This window comes from Polypterus senegalus, chromosome 11 (genome assembly GCF_016835505.1).
Source record: "Polypterus senegalus isolate Bchr_013 chromosome 11, ASM1683550v1, whole genome shotgun sequence".
In the NCBI taxonomy this organism is placed as follows: domain Eukaryota; kingdom Metazoa; phylum Chordata; class Cladistia; order Polypteriformes; family Polypteridae; genus Polypterus; species Polypterus senegalus.
The window spans coordinates 149,955,688-149,970,806 of record NC_053164.1 but is presented as its reverse complement, the minus strand read 5'-3'; the positions used below and the strand labels follow the sequence as shown (position 1 = coordinate 149,970,806).

The following is a 15,119-nucleotide window of genomic DNA, read 5'->3' as shown; positions in this document are numbered from 1 at the left end:
TAGCAGAATACCTGCGCTTCGAGGGGAGAAGTAGTGTGTTAAAGAAGTTATAAAAAAGAAAAGGAAAAATTTTAATAATAACGTAACACGATTGACAATGTAATTTTTTTTTCATTGTCATGAGTGTTGCTGGCATATATATATATATATATATATATATATATATATATATATATACACACACACAGACATAAACATATATATATATATATATATACATCATATATACATATACATACATATATACATATACACATATACAAATATAGACATATATATACATATATACACATATATATACACATATACATATCTACATATATACTGTATATACACATATATATACAAATCTACATATATATATCTACATATATATAGTATATTAGGGGTGGGACTCAATTAAAAAATTAATCCAATTAATTAGAGGCTGTGTAAGAATTAATCTTGATTAATCGTATGTAATCGACACGTAAATTTGCCCCAAATCGCAAATGTTTTTTTTAATTTAAAAGGGTTTTAGTGGGCGACAGAATCAAATAATAGACATGGACATGAATATTGTAAACTCAAGCTGTTTTAATTTCTGAAAAAAAAATGCTTTTAAACTGCATTTGAATTCAAAACAGAAACATCCCTGGTTAAAATTGAGCAGACTTAAAAATAAAGTGGTAGTTTAAGTACTTTAAGTACATTTTCAGAATGGTATTGTCTTTAAATAATAATAACCAAAATTTCAACATAAAGTGCTTTTACTTCTTAAAAAAATAAGTCAGAAACATAAAAGGTAATTTGACCAACTTAATCTTTAAACTCTGAGTAACCTCAGCCAAAATTATTTTGTACATTAGGCTAAAACAGTGTGATCATTGAACATTTTGTAATTAGATGTAATTAGAATTACTAACGGTCACGGAAGTCCAATGATCCCCAGTAAGAGCCACAAAGTCCGCTTTCTGTAATGCATCTAATTTTGCTTGCTTTTCAGTGTGCTTTTATCAAGGCTTCGCTCGGGTAGTCTTTTGAAATGAAATTTTGCTCCGATCAGTCGTAGGAACGCGCTTTATTCCGACTCTAACATTTTTGTAGCTGTGATGTGTGCATCAGTGTAATCGATGTACCAGGAAATCATGCATTGACAAAAGTTCCCTTTGCTTGGAATTGAAAGTGTGATTAAATGCGTTATTTTTTTAACGCGTTATAGAGTACATGCATCGAAGCTTCTCAGCTGTGCTTGTGCTAAGAAAAGTAAACATTTTAAAAATAACGTAATATGATTCTGTGTTAACCGCATATTTTTTCATACGTCCCAAACCAAGGAGATGCGAGGTTCAAATGAATCGGGAAGCGCACGTACATACTCAGTGCAGTTCCCTTCTCAGGAATCGAACCTTGGATGTCGGCGCTAGAGGCGAAGCCTCTACAATTGCGCCACAGCGTGTGGCTTGTCTATTTGAGAGTATGTAGATCGGGTATATATATATATTCGCAGCGGAGAAGTAGTGTGTTAAAGAAGTTATGAAAAAGAAAAGGGAACATTTTAAAAATAACGTAACATGATTGTCAATATACAGTAATTGTTTTGTGAGTGTTATTGAGTGTTGCTGTCATCAAGGATTTGATTATCATTATTTCTTTCAATCAGGTTCGTATTTGTAGGATGTGTTGTGTTCAAGTTACATTCCGTGTTTGTCAATCGTTGTAAAGATAACAGGTTTCATTCATCGATTCATTTCTTACTGCATCAATAAACAGCTTGTCTTCCTCTTTATCTGAGATGTGACACACTGCACGCACGGGTTTTTTTTACACTGTCTTCGTTTAGCTTTTTCCACCGTGTGCTTTGTTTCCGCAGTAGCTGCACTTATGAATATGATTGTATGTATCAGACGCTTCATATTTTTCTGTTGCCTTCTCAATTGTGTAATTCGGTTTTTGTTCAGCACTCTGTGGAACTGCTCTTTGTCTGTGCACTGCGTCAGTTCACGTGAACCGCTTGGTGTTCTTGCATCGAAGGTTTCCAGCTGTACTGGTGCCATCTCGTGTGATGTCCATGGCTGTATGTAATGTTAAGACCCGGCACTTAAAAGTTTCTCTCTCAGTTTCGCTGAGTTTGTGCCAAACACCACCCTGACCATCTCATCTTCCTCTGCATAAGCACAGTCCTTCATCCGTGAATATTTAGCAGAAGTGTTTCTATTGGATTTCCGCTGACGGACGGCCTTATATGGGCAGGCACTAAATTACAAACGCCAACGGCAGCCTGTCTATGAACTTAATTTAAACTTTAGGGTTACACCGTGCTTTGTTTCCGAAGTAGCAGCACTCATGAATATGGTTGTATATGTCAGTCGCTCGCTTCTTATTGTTTCGCTGCCTTCTCAATTATATAATAATATAATATTTTGTTCAGCGCTTTTTTGAGCTCTTCCTGGTTTTCTACGTACTGCGTTGATAGTCACGTGATTACGTGGAGGCGTGATGATGTCACATGAAACTCCGCCCCCCACGGCCATCCAGCTCAACTCCATTACAGTATATGGAGAAAAATAGCTTCCAGCTATGACCATTACGTGTAGAATTTCGAAATGAAACCTGCCCAACTTTTGTAAGTAAGCTGTAAGGAATGAGCCTGCCAAATTTCAGCCTTCTACCTACACGGGAACTTGGAGAATTAGTGATGAGTCAGTGAGTGAGTCAGTCAGTCAGTGAGTGAGTCAGTCAGTCAGTCAGTCAGTCAGTGAGGGCTTTGCCTTTTATTAGTATAAATATATATATAAATCCCTCGTTTATCGCGGGAGATAGGTTCCAATGCCGGCCGCAATAAATGAATTTACGCAAAGTAGTGACACCATATTTATTTATTTAACGTGTATTTGGACGTTTTTAAACCCTCCCTGTACTGTTTACAACCCACCCTTTACTCTATTAATAACAGGGACCTACCTAACATTTCCTGGGGCACCTCTTCCACGGTTTCCGAAGGTGTATCTGTAGTAGTAGTAGGCTCTTTTTTGTGAGGCTGTAAAAACATTGTGATCGGCAGTTGCTGCCGCTGCTTCTTTTTCCGGTCGAAGAGCAGCTTGTAGGCGGTCATGACGTCGTCGACCTTGTTGCAAAATTGGACGGATCGAACCATATCGTCGTCCCATTCCTGTGACCACTCTTGCAGATCCTTAGCCAGTCTGTAGATGGTAGCCGTCTTCCTAATGTTCGCCTCTTCCTTCTTGATGTAGCGAACGGTGGATTCGTTCACGCCATATTGGTGGGCCACAGCCGCGAATGTACTCTCTTCCTTCAACATATCCAGAAGTTTCACCTTCTCAGCGATCGTCATCATTCTTTGTTGGCGTTTAGGCTCAGCACCAGCCTTGGAAAAAGGAGCACGTTTAGGAGCCATTGCAGGAGGTGAAAATTGAAGCAAAGTTCAACACAAAGAAACCACAAAAAAATCACACACAGTACAGTATAAAGTAAACTGCTCGGCGAGAAAGCTTGAAGCGAAATGGCCGCGACAGAGAGACAAGGGGAGATGCTGTGGGATCTGGGCATCAGTCAAAGCACCAATCCCGGGCCCGATTAGAAAGCGTGAAGCTGTGATTTGTCGTCTCCCTCCCATGTACCAATCACAGCCCGTGTTACAACGCACTTAGTCACCGAACTTGTTTTGTTGGTCTTAGACTAGGAAATACTACTACTATATTTAAAAACCCGCAAAGTCATGAATCCGCGAAAAGTGAACAGCGAAGTAGCGAGGGATTACTGTATATGTATTTATTTATTTAAAGAGCTTCTGTAAAAATACCAATTTCCCCCCAGGGACAGATAAAGTTTGTTCTGTTTGTCTGTCTGTCTGTCTATCTAGCTATCCATCTGAGGCAGTGAAATTAAATAAAGTTTGTCAGTTGTTTAACTAAGAAGAAGATAAAGGAAGAGTGGTGTGCTGTGAAGAAAAAGGTTGTAAAAAGTATGTGAAAAATATTAAAGGGTCTTTTTGGAAGTTGTTCTCTGTGTTTGCATATATATATATATATATATATATATATATATATATATATATATATAGTGGCTGGGGATCCTACCTAGCCAGGACGCCTTGAGAACTGGGAGAGGGCTAATAACTCCCCTGGGCCACAAGAGGGCAGCCACCGTGGTCTGCATTGGGGCCACGGGATCAGAGCTTGGAAGCTCTTCCCTGTTGGGGCCTGTGGCCACTGCCAGGGGATGCCTGGACGATTATGGAACTCTGAATGGCAGCACTTCAACCACACTTTGAAGTGCTGCCGGAAGGAATTCCTGGGACACCCAGAGTGCTTCTGAGTGCTCATGCGGCACTTCCACCACACCAGGAAGCACCACCAGAAGATCGTCACAGAACACTTGGAGCACATCCGGGTTATTATAAAAGAGGCTGCCACCCTCCAGTAGACTCGCCAGAGTCAGGATGAAGAAGATGGAGCTTGGGAGGAGAGGAGTAAAGGTTGCAGAGGTATTGAGAGGAGGAAGAAAAGAAGAGGCTGAGACTGGTTATTTAGGCATTGTGGTGCTGTTTATTATATATAGACTAATAAATGTGTGTGTTTTGGGACATTCAGTGTCTGTCTGTCTGTGTCCGGGGGCTGTCTTTCCCTATATATATATATTTAAAGTTTCCAATATGGAGTGTCACAGGCCCACAGACACAACTACTTCAGTCCTGTGTTCAAAAGTGTCTTACTCAACAAAATACCTTTCACAGGTTTCTTATTTCTTTTAAACAGCACAGACAGAATCTCACTCCTTTTATTTCTCTTTTTCTTCTCCACTCCTCCCAGACAAGCATAATCTTCTTACTTTTTTCCAGACCAGCTCCTTAGGTGATGGGGAAAGCTCCTGTTTAAGCCATACCTGGGAGTAATTTTGGACCAATCCATTGTATCCAGGAAGCACTTCTGGGCCAGACAGAACCATCCTGGGACAGAGGATTCACCTTCCGATAGCTCCCTCTGACAGCACCCATGAAACCACAACTCCCGTTGTGACAGATGGCCAGGGCCATTACCAGGCTGGGATGCCAGCTGGATGGAAGGACTGGGGGAGAGAGCATCCTCAAGCTATTATCTTAACCAGGATGCTAGAAGGCAGCCCCCCTGGGTGGCTGTAGCACCACAGATTCCTGCAGGGCACGCTGGGAGTTGGAGTTTGATGCAGTCCTGCTGCGTTCCATGGGGGCCACTAGGGGGAGTTACGGAGACAGCAGATCCCTGCTATGTGGGGCTTTCACCTCACCTAGGAGTGATTCCAGACTTTGCTAACAAGCCACCTGGAGCACTCCCAGGTGAAGCATAAAAGGAGCCACCTGCCTTCATCTGTGGCCAGAGTTAGGAGGAATTGGACAAAGCTTGCTAGGGTGGAGTGTAGGCGGAAAGAGGGAGAAGAAGAAAAGAAAAGAAGGGACTATGTATTTGGTGTGTGATTGGTGCATTATACTGTGCTGCGGTGGGGAGCAAGGGAAAAGCACTTCCCCACTGAAATACTCATGTGCTGTGCTGGAACTCATGTCTCTGCCTGTCTGTGTCGGGTTGGGGTGGCTGGAGTGCCCCGCTGTGGTTCACACTGTGCTGCCCTGCAGGTGTCCAAACAGTAGTTCTATAAAAGAGATGCTGCCACACAGTGCAATGGGAGACAAGATGAGCTTGGGAAGCAGTCTCCATTTGTTTCTCATTTCTTTTTGCCTCCCAGCTGGGAAATGGAATATTGACCATCCTGGTCAGGATGCCCTCTGTTCATATTGGTCATCTGCTATACTGGCCTCCGGACATGTAACAGGCTCCCATTCATCCCTACCAGGACAACAATCCCATCTGCCACACTAGCCCACAAATGGGACAGGGAATGTTACTTGTCTCTTCCAGACCATCATTTATATTGATTGAGTCAAAATTATGTTAACACTAATGGAACTGCTATGCATATGCTTATATACAATTTTTGTGGACAATTTATGTGCCACATATGGTACACGTGTTGAACATGATGGCGAACAGGTTGAGACATTCCTATAAAACATCTTGCACATATGAAGTATGTTTTGTGAATAAATTGTTTCTGCCATTCAATTGTTAACATAATTTTGACTCACCCTGTATTTATAAGGGAACAGGGCCTATACCAGCTGGGATGCCAGTTCATCAATGACAATATGCATATGTGGAGTGAGAGAAGGAGAAGGAGAAAGAGAAATAATCTGGGACTATTATTAATGTGTGACAGTTGACTAATTAACCATTTTAAGCAGATTCCAAAGTGGAGAAAGCCTCAAATATCTACAAGGGATCATATGCAAATTTTAGATATAATGCCTACAGGAGAATAATAATCCTGAAAAGCTTAAGCAAATATACAGTATTTAATTATGGCAATCAATAATATCTCTGTCATGGTTACTGGGAAAGGATATGTATAGGTTCAAAGTATGAGCTGAAATTCTAAAAGGACATATTCCCAGGGATATGAATGTGAACCCCAGAAACAGAATCCTTATGTGCCAAAACTGAAAAAGCACACAAAATCAACATATGGAATTATTTAATATTATACCTTTCTAAACAAAATATTGCAATAATTATTAACCAAAAAATGTGGGGGTTAACTGTGCCCAGGAAACCAATGGAAGAATGCTTACTCCTTCCTTTATAACCCAGTGTCAGTTCTAACTCCCTGCTATCTCTGCAATAGTGAGGTGTTTTTTAACTTCAGCTCCACACCATTAATCATGTTGCTTAAAGCATGGCTTACAAGGATAGAATGGCTATTCAGCTACATGGATTAATATAGTGCCAAAAATAAAAGATGAAATCAGCACATATTGAAGTTGGAGTTCTTTGCTGCAGTCAGACCAGCCTTACTAAAGAACGTCAAGGAGTACAGGCAAAGTAAGAGTGTATATAAAAGCAATTCATTCATCTGGCTGAAGTAGAGTAAATAAACAGTGATAATCAGCTGGCAAAATAGTAGCAAGTGTATACCCTCAAAGACTGTAACCGGAGTAAAATGCAGTCCATCACGAGGTGCAAAAAGCCATGAGGGCAAAGAAACACAAAACATTGTTGTAATCCTCTTTGCCAATTGTGAAAATATGGAGCATCTCAGTTTGACCACAGTGCAGATGCTAACTCACGGCCTTTTTATCTCCAGTTGACCCCTTTAAATAGTCTAGGGAAAAAAAAGTAACATTTAAGATGTAATTAAAATATTGTGAGGAAAACTAGCAGGGATATTTTAACAAGTGACCAGGAGCAAGGATATAGTTAGGTTAAAAATTAAAGTCAAAACCAAGAACTTAGATGAATAGTGACCAAAACCAAAATGCAAGGCAAGAGTTGTTTTCAAAATAAAAGTTGGGCATCCAATCCAGGATAGAGATGGAATTCTTACCCGACTGGGATGCCATAATAGAACGATGGACTAAATGGGCACAATACCCATCTAGGACACCTTATGAATCCTGTACTGATTGTGATTCCCGAGGGTTACAGGAACCGGCAAGAAAGGAAGGCAGGGGGCAGATCATCCCAAGCTATAATAGGTAGTAGTGTTTCTCATACACAGTCCCAGTTTAGACAACCGCAGGGCTGCATGAGAGTTGGAATTCAGAGGTGCAGCACCATAGGGGTCCCTGGCAGATGATAGAGGGCTCTGCCAGGGGAGGACCTCCCTGGCTTTCTTATGACCCAGAAGTGCTTCCAACTGACCAGTTACTCACTGGAAGTGCTCCTGGGTCCAGCATAAAGGGAGCACGTTACCATAGCTCCAGATGGGAGGAAGGAAGGCAACACTTGTCTTGGAGGAGTAATAGTGTGGGAAGAAGAGGTTGAGGAGTAGAGAAGAGACAACCTGTTTATTGTTACACAAGGTATTTGTGTAATAAAAAGCCCAATTATTTGAACCCGGGACTGTTTTGTGCATTTATGTTTAGGGTTTGGGGCTCAGTGATGCCTCCTAGCTTTTACAATGCGCAGGATCAAAACCAGAGATACTAAGTAAAGTTTTTAGATTTCAAAGCACAAGGAAAACAAGGTTTGGATTTTGTCAACTCAGATAAGAAATTGAGCAGCTTTTAACCCTGTGGTGTAATTGGCCACTGGTCATGACCTTCAAAGGCAGACCTAAAGAATGTAAGAGAGACCCTAAGAACAGAAATATAAGATGGCACTGACCCTGGTTAAAAAAGTGTCAGAAATAAATTAAAATAACTAAAAGCAGACTTAAAAAAATTAATTATTGAAAGAAATATAATCTGTAACCTTGTAGAAAAACAATTAAGAATGTCTAAACTCAAAAAATGATCAAGGGAAAAGCAGAAAACCTTTAAGTCAATGGGCCAATATTACAATTAACAATATACCAGGAGATACGTCTTTTAACAAAAAAACTAAAACCAATACAGTTTGTCAAAAAACTGCAATTTGCTATGAAAGCCAGAGAAATAAATTATAATCATACATGAATTGCATGAAGTTGTTAACTAGAGTACTGTTATTCATCTAGCCCCAAAATGCTAAGATAGAGGATCAACTCAAAATTAGAAAGCTACAAATTGTAAACCAGAATGCCAGAACCTAAATCACTAAACCACACTTTCTTATAGGTCAAATCTGTAATCTTGGTTGCTGTGCTGGAATTTACAAGCAAGTCTTCATAACGTGAATTGAGCTGCCTCTGTTTGGTGGTCTCTTAGCAACTCATTATCTGACCACAGGGATTCTAAAAAGTCTTATGACACACAAAAAAATTCAATAGAAAAAAATATAAATCTCAGGCAAGGAAATAAAGTTGACGCACATGTGAAAATTGATATGAAGTAATTTGTTTACATTTTTTCTGATCCTTTTTATAAACATTGTAGGTTTTAAAGTACTGTATGGAGATTTCACTTAAGATAATATTGTTTGATTTTAAAATGTATTTAAAGAAGCTAAATTATTACCTAATTCTATTTTGTTTACTGCATGGCTGCCACCATTTTGTGCACTGGTTACTATGCTGTTGTTGGAAAGACGTATCCCATGAAGCCACCAATGCAACAGGTTAAATGTCGGCACAACACACTTCCTGGTATTCAAGGTCGCTCAAAACTTCCCCGAGACATTGCATCCAAATTTCTTCTGTCTAGTTTTTCCCGGTAAAGGAATTTTAGTTAAAATTTCTGACTTCAATTTAGGGTTTTATTTTTGGTTTTGACCCCATGTGTCTTTATCTTCTGGTGCCAACCTTTGTATGATTGTTTTGATTATGATTCCTCTACTGGCCCTTTTTTATTTAAATTTATCATCTCCCATTGATGGCTGAATAAAGTTAAGCTTGAAAATGAAGCCCTCAAAATATTACAGTCTCGTGAATGGAAAATAATTGGTTAATTGCTTGTATTGGTTAAAACATAACAGGCAGAACAATGTGTACAGAAATATACACAGAATGCTTTTAACCACAGACTCCATCTGTCAAGGGTCGGCTCCATTCTGAAATAGGTCATTCCTTAAAGTTAAGGACGGCACTTTTAGTTAAAGACAAATGTCTGAAAATAAATGAATTATTTCTGATAATAAATACACTACAAGACCAACCAAATGATGTCATAGACACCAAAAAAGTAAAATTTGGAAAGGATTAGTAATTGCTAATTAAACCAATTACAGAAATTAACTTAAAAGCAATATGACAGCAATGTGAAGATGAATATGAAAATAGACAAATGGATGTTGTTACAACTAATTTTATTAAGCTTTTTTTTTAAATTATATATGATATGGCTTACTATGCTGTTTCAGAAGATTAGATTCAAGTTCTGTTACAGCTAACTGTGTGTGCGATGTTTAAACATGCTGTATCCGCATGGGCTTTGTCTTTGGGCACTCTGGCATTCCTATGTCAGATTTGTGCATATTAAGTTTATTGGTGCCTTGTGCAGTCATGGATAAGAGAAATGGAGAGAGATAAGGCAGAAAAGCTACCCCATGTGCCTGTGACTCAATATTCTTCATCTCCAAATTAGCTGAAAGCTTGTAAAAACTAGAATTTGGCATGACAGTTATTTATGAGCATGTTACACACTAATATTTTAACATAAAGCAGAACTCTGTCTAGGCATCTACTTAATGTTCTAATTGATTTTAACACAGGTAAATAAGTTTTATGATACAAATCATTTACAGATTATGTCCAATGCTGTGTATCATAGCTCTGGATTCAAGAGAAGAAAGTTATTTGAGGTGCAGTGCACTGTTTATCTTTACACGTGGTCCATTGTTTTGTGGTCTTCCTCAGCTTGCTGTTAGCCTCTTTTCTATGTCCTTTTCAATTTCATAAGAAAAATACAATCATCTCTAATATTGCATTTCATTGTTCAAACCCACCCCCCTTCTTAAAGTAAGGCTTTTTCTGCCAGGTTGGGTTCAGTCACTGGTAATAAATATAAACATGAAGGAGTGGATCTATAGAGCTAGTGAAAATCAGGGTGTCCAGAAAATTTTTAGAATATCCAGCTTCACAAGTACAAAAGAGAGTAGCATCCAGGCTTAAAGAGAAGATTGGGTGAATTTCTGGCTTCTAAGAGAATGGATAGCTTACTTAGTCTAAAGAGAACGGAGAGATATACTGTATATATCAATTTTTTAAGGGAACTTATAACCTCTGGTGACTGGATCAGAATACAATTTGGATTAGGTCAGTTTGTGATTACAAGCTTAATATAAATGTCCTTTTGTGCAGGCCCATCTTTAACATTTTGTGGGTTTTAAGCAGAATTTTTAAGCAGTACTGCAATTAACTGCATATAAATACAATGTATAAACATCAAATGCACAGTACATACCTGCATAAAAACTCTTGTTTGTTAGGTGCAATAGTGTCACAGTTAGCTAAACATATATACACCTAAATATGTATTAAGATTTTTATTATATTACAGTTTTTGTTATGATTGGCTGATCAGTAATCTTACATCTGATCTTTGGATAGAAATTGGTCTTTGAATCTACTGTCTACACCTACTGATACAGACATAAATCTCACAAACGCATTGTCATAAACCTGACAAAATTATTTTATGACAAAACTGATTTGAAAGTGTATTGTCAAAAAAAACTTTAACCAGCTGGTGTAAATAAAAAAAATATCCAGAATCCCCTTGGTGTTCACTTCATATGGCACTGATATAATAATATGCTATTTTATTTTAAGGATGGAGTATAAGCGATATTAGCAGAGTCTAAGTTTAAAACTGATTGGCTGAAGGAAAGTGATTGTTCTGAAACAACACTGCTAATGTTTTCCCAGGAACAACAGAAACCAGATGATATCAATATTATGAAGTATGCTTTCTTTCATTTTTATTGATTGTAATAAATTGTTGTTTGAACTTGTTCTGAATGTCTTTTTTGCAGAACAACAATGATTTTGAATTAGTGGATTTGTATTCATTTTCTTATTTTTATTTACTGCAACACCATTTTGGATTTTAGAATATATACTGGAAGTTTACCTTATGATCACAATCATCACAGTTAGTGTTACCATTATACTGTAATTTCCTTTATTAACATAGAGGTGATTGGAATGTTCATTATCACTCAGACTATAGCCTCATCAACAAAATATGGTACTCAGTTTATAAGAGGTTACTTTCATGATTCATTTTCATTATTGACCTTATTTTGTTTTCGATCTTCATACTCATTTTGTTTCATCTCACTAAGATACTTCAGTATTATTTTCACCTTCTGGTTTCTGACCTTTGCCTATTCCCATCTATGATTTCTTCCCTTAACCTTTAGTGATTACCTCCTTGTTATTTTCTTTCATACTTACAATAATTTTCCAAGCTTCTTTTTCTGCCCATAACATCCTGTTTAGGAAACTTGCAGTATATGGGGTAATGGGAGTTGAAAATCTACATAAGTTGTTAAAAAACATTTTAAACAAATATTGACTCCCCTGAAATCAGAGCGGCAATCTAACAAAGTGTTAAATATTTTTAGATAAGAATAAGTTTCTCAGGGTAGGTAGTGGTACATTACTGGAACAATTCTTACAACCAGTACTGGTGCAAGGTTATTTTGCTCCCAGACCAAGCTTATTAGTGCGCCAATTGATTGTTTGGTAGCAAACCCCCTGTTATGATCTGCGCTCTATGGCCTCAATTGTGGCACCGGACCTGCTACAACCTTACCTCTCTGCTCTGATTCAATGTTGCTTACTGTCAATATCTTCATGGGTTTTCTATGTGTAATTCAGATTTATCCTGTATACTAAAGGAATGTATGTTAGATTCATTCACAACTCTTAAATGGTTCAGTGTGTCCTTCTGACCAGGGTTGGTTCAGGCTTTGTAAAAGTTGCTGCTGAAGAAAAGGTAATTCCTCTAACGGAAAAAGAGTTCAAAAAAGAACTGGATGATGAATGGACAATTACACCTGTTGCACTGGACCTCATCATGGTGACTGTGTCATACTGTCAACTTTATCTTCAGTTTATTTCTTTTACCGGTGGCGAAGTAGATAAACCACAGCACTCAAGCGCTCATTTATAGGGTTTTTGAAAATAGTTGATGTATGTTCTGTATGGTTGGACAACCTCTAGAATGCGTGGTAGTCTTAGTCTGAATGAGGTAAAACATTGTATACATATTTATTTAACTGTTGCCCTCTCTTGTAGAAAGGTAAGGTTGGCTATTTTCATTTGTTTCTTTAGTGCAGCTTTAAAAACATCTCCTTTGTTGCAGCGCGATCGGTGCCAGTGTCTCTTTATTCTGAACGAGATATGGTGCGCACCGCCCTGTTCAGGATATCTCTAAGTTCTATTTGGTTACAATTGGGAAAATCAAAGTTACATAAACGTGAGCTGCAGGAACCGACACTCGTCGCTCATTGCACATTAACACTACAGGTTGTTTTGTTTCTTCAACCGGCTATGGGAAGTTACCTAAGGTGCAGGCATTATTATTTATAATTCTACGCTGAGCGTAGTTGCCTTCGCTACTATGTTAATAACAGGTTCCATTTACCTTAAATTATAATCAAAGTAGTCTGCGAAGGACTTCAATTAACAGAAGCTACTGCGTGGAGGACTCAATTCCCAGAATGTTCTGCGCGAAGGACTTCAATTCCCATAAGGTAATTCGCTGAACTGACGCTGAAAGTACTAGCGCGCGAAACCGGAATTTTATCAATTTGTTGCTCCTCGAGTGAATATTCAATTGTCAACATAATAATACACACCCATCAGATGAACATCCTTATTGTATTGTTTGGATAGTCTGACTCCGAGGCTCTGCCGGATGTTCAGTCAAGAAACCTCCATGAACTTTGTTTTCCTGAGGGTGAGTAGTATTGCCGTTCACCTTCGTGAAAGGGTAGCATATGGACAGAAAGAGTAACAGTACAGGACATCGGGGCATTTGATTCATTAGTTGGGGGTCTAGGAATCCTCATCACCCAATATTAGCGTCAGACGAATATAGAGTACAATACTGAACGATTAGTCCTGGTAGATGTGGGTTTGTTCTAAAAAGAAATAATACAACATCTGAAGGTTCCGAGAGCGAGCACAACGCCGTCTTTTAATTCCCTACTGATTTCTCGAATAAACTATTTTCTATCTAAAAATGTGATACTGAATTCTTTTTAAGTGTGGATATCACATTACAGGCACTACGTAAAAGCAAAATACAAAGCAGTCATACACTTCCAAAAAAATAAAAGTGCACATTTCGTATAGTCACCGGAACAACAAATCAAATGCTGAGCTGATTTTTTTTTCCCCATGTTATTGTTTATTTTGCTTAAAGAAAAATAGTAGACTAACTCAGCTTTTGCTTTGGTCCGATTTTTGATTAGTGTATGTGTGTCTGTCCTTCAGAGAATAACATCGGCCTAGGTCAGGTTAAATGTCTACTGAGGGGGAAGCAGGATGAAAAAGGTTCCTTTTTCAGTCCTTCTATGGCCAGCATGGAGCAGTTAAGCCCCTGAAATTGACCCCGATCAACTGTTGTGGAACGTACCTCTTCATTGTCAGGAAGTCCTGTCACATTTTACAGTAACACGCTCAATTCTGTAACAAAATAAGAATGTATGCAAGTGCAGATACTAAGAGATTTAACCTTGACTTGCTTTCATGCTTCATCTATTAACTCTGTTAACCCTTTGGTGTCAGATGGTGTTGTGCAGAGTGAGTATACTGGACTATGTTAACCTGTAGAAAGATGGAGATTTCCTTTCCTCAAAACTTAGACTTCTTGTCACTTATATGATGTACTGGGGAACTACAATACCTTAATAATTGTTTTAATTCTGATAGTTTTTGTTAGTTGTTGTATGGAATATATAGCAGAAACTTCCAAACTCTTGCTATAGGCTTCCACCAAACAGCATGAATATGTATTCAAGGGTTTTTTTTAATATCAACATGTATATGTGGTCAGACATTCTCAGGACAATACCAAAGGCATAGCAACGTGTATTAATCTCTTGTAAAACTAATTTTCTCAGTGGGGTGCAATAATGAAATGGCAAACCCTTACAAGGTACTATGCCTGTACTTAGAATTAACTACATACTGCAACACAGAAAAGTGATTTGAATTCAGGTGTGTCCCAGGATTCTTTCTAGTGGCAAACATGCCTATTAGCTTGGATAGTAGTATGTCATTTTGGGTTAACCTTCTCACTTGTCACATTTATGGCAAACCATTTTGTATTTGAAAATCGGTAAAAGCATCCTAAGGTTTATTGGTTCAGGGTAAAACTTTGAGACTTTTGCCTATTTAATGAACTGGGGGAAAAAAATAAGTTTCCAAATTTCAGTTTTCTACAGCTGCTACACATTTTTTCACCTACCATGTACAGTATTTTATCTCATTTATCTCTATTTAGGATGATTAATGTATTTAAAACCTATAATAACACTTTTTAAATGGCATATTTTTCAGATATTGGAGCCAACAGTATTAAAAGTTTAAGATAGAAAATCAGTAAATAATAATTTAGGGGTGAAAAATCTGTTGTCCACGCCACCTAAATGTGGGCATAAATATTAGTCTAGAAAAGACACGTAAGGCGCAAAGGAAGTTATGAAAGTTCTTCAGCT

General features: G+C 38.2%; 1 protein-coding gene across 2 annotated transcripts in view; it reads left to right on the top strand.

The window, feature by feature from the left end:
- Positions 1-13,061: 13,061 nt before the first annotated feature.
- Positions 13,062-15,119, top strand: part of orc5 (origin recognition complex, subunit 5) — a 32,595-nt gene continuing 30,537 nt past the window's right edge. Inside the window, exon 1 of one of the 2 annotated variants that reach the window (XM_039769865.1) lies at positions 13,062-13,148. The gene's annotated coding sequence lies outside the window, so the exon portion shown is untranslated. The other variant, XM_039769864.1, reaches the window with a different exon arrangement.